Raw genomic sequence first — 2,510 nt, forward strand, 5'->3', positions numbered from 1 at the left:
GCTGCCAATGGGGGGCTTGCATCCCCAATGGCCCTACTAATAACTAATCTCTCCCAAATTCCTGTGGGGCACCTGGAGACCATTCACAGCACACCAATGTGCCATGGCACAGTGGTTGAAAATGGTTGTAGAGTCTTGAATAGAGTCTGCCGTAGCTGTACAATGTGTGCTTTTGGAGAGGAGCAGCAAAATCCTAAAAAGGTAGCCATCTTATTTTTAAGCACTTAGGGTACAATCCTAAGCAGATCTACTCAGAAGTAAGTTCTTTTGTGTTCAATGAGACTTACTCCCAGGAAAGTGAGGATCTGATTGCAGCGATAGGAACATAAGAATATAAGATGAGCCCCACTGGATCAGGTCAAAGGCCCATCTAGTCCAGCTTCCTGCATTCCACAGTGGCCCACCAAATGCCTCAGGGAACCCACAAGGCAACAAGATCCCTGCATCCGGTTGCCCATCCCTTGCACCCAGCATTCTAAGGGAGCCTACTTCTAAAATCAGGAGGTTGCACATACCCATCACGGCTTGTAACCTGTGATGGACTTTTCTTCCAGAAATCTGTCCAATCCCCCTTTCAAGGCATCTACACCTTCAGGTGCCATCACCACATCTTGTGGCAAGGAGTTCCACTGACTAATTACACGCTGGGTAAAGAAATATTTCCTTTTGTCAGTTTTTTTGTCTGCTTTCTTTTCTGTATTCTTTTGACTTCAGGAAAAATGCTCGCCCAGCATGTTCTTTACTTGGTTTCAACTGCTGGTCTTTGGGAATCCTTTCTCTAAGATGCACAGGGGAGAAAAATGTGGGATGAGTCATGACCTATTATCCTGCCTTGGAGTGAAAGAGAGAGAATAAGCTGGCTGGAACAATTAAAGAACCACTTGATTCTGCCAATTTGGGGGCTTGGGGTCTGTCTAGAGCCCTGGTTGGCTAGTGGCAAAGCTGGCTGCAGTTTTAACAAGCATCAAGTCACCTCTGTGGGACCAAGCAGGTGCAGGACTATTCAGGAGAGTTGGCAAGAAAACATCTGACTTTCGTGTGTGTGTGTGTGTGTGTGTGTGTGTGAATCTACTAGAAACAGCACTTACTCCATGGTTCAATTTCATTTCCACTGGAGGGCTGCCATTTATTCCTCCTGCTAAAAACGACCTATTGCTGTTCACATCAGAAACAAAGTCTAATGGTCACCATTTCAAAAGAAGCGAGCCTGCAGTACTATCTGGTACACCAGGTTCAGTTTAGCCTTTTGGACCAATTGGGCCCTGTGCCTAAGGGGGCCCCCGCACTGGGGTAATCTATTCTAGTCTTGTCAAATACACACAACAGCACATTGCAGTGGATACTCTGAATTTTTTCTCCTAAATAAAATAATAAAATCTATATTTTTACCCAATCATGTGGTGTTTTTAAGTGCTTAAGCAGAAGCACACAGAAAGCCTTGGTAATATGGCAATTGCGGGCAAACCCCCCCTTGTTATGGCAAACCGACAGAGATGCTAGTTCCCAGGCTGAAGTGTGACAATAGCTGATACAGCACTCTGTGAAGAAGCACCCATTGTTCTCACCCCTGTATGAGATTCTAATGTGGCTTTATCTGAGAACCGAATGTAGCAATGTTGCAAGTACAATAAAAACGCAGGAGGAGGCTAGTAGAATCAGCTTCTCTCTCTCTCTGCACTCTCAACCCTCAATATGTCTGCTGTCTCTTGATTTTCTGTCTGACCATTCATTGCTTCTGCTCTGGCACCTATATCCAGTAACCTGACCCCTGGGCTTTGGTTGCTCCCCCAAGGGTCACTGCAACACAATCATTTCACAGTCACTGGAGCAAGTGGTTTTGCAACTACTTACACTACTTTTCAAAGGTAATCTACACATTTTGTTTGTTCACTTCTATGCTTACAAGTCCGTAATGTTGCTTAGATCTGTTTGGTCCATTCACTCACATGCACTTTTTAAACACACATTTTGATTGCTTGCCATTCTACCACTGAGTGATAAAGTCTGTAATAAATTTTATTTCTATCTTCCAGAGTCTACAGATCTTGGCTGTGAACCCGGGGCCCCGCAAAAAATGTTTCCCAGTTCAGCCCCACAGCTCCTCAAGCTGGCCCTGCTATACACACTTACCCATAAGTCAGTTCCATTAAACTGAATAGGACTTACCTCTGAGTAGACATGCATATGATTGCACTGTAAGAAACTATATGTTTACCATGGATAACTTCCCTCCCTCCCCACACACAAACCCCACACAAACCACCTCTATTTCTTAATGCCTTTATGAAGGAGAAGACACAAGAATGAGAATTCTCTTATCCACACTGAGACGGCTTCCATTTATCATCCAAAATAGATGAGCGACGGTACCGTATCATTCAGGCAGCTCCTGCAGCGATAAACTGCATTTTTTCGTTCTGGTACGAGATAACCACTGTTGTTTAATTTTGTACAATGCACCACTCGCGGCCAGCACTCCCCACTGGAAGGCAAGACCCAGTCGTTGAAAG

This window comes from Tiliqua scincoides, chromosome 14, assembly GCF_035046505.1.
Source record: "Tiliqua scincoides isolate rTilSci1 chromosome 14, rTilSci1.hap2, whole genome shotgun sequence".
Taxonomy (NCBI): Eukaryota; Metazoa; Chordata; class Lepidosauria; order Squamata; family Scincidae; genus Tiliqua; species Tiliqua scincoides.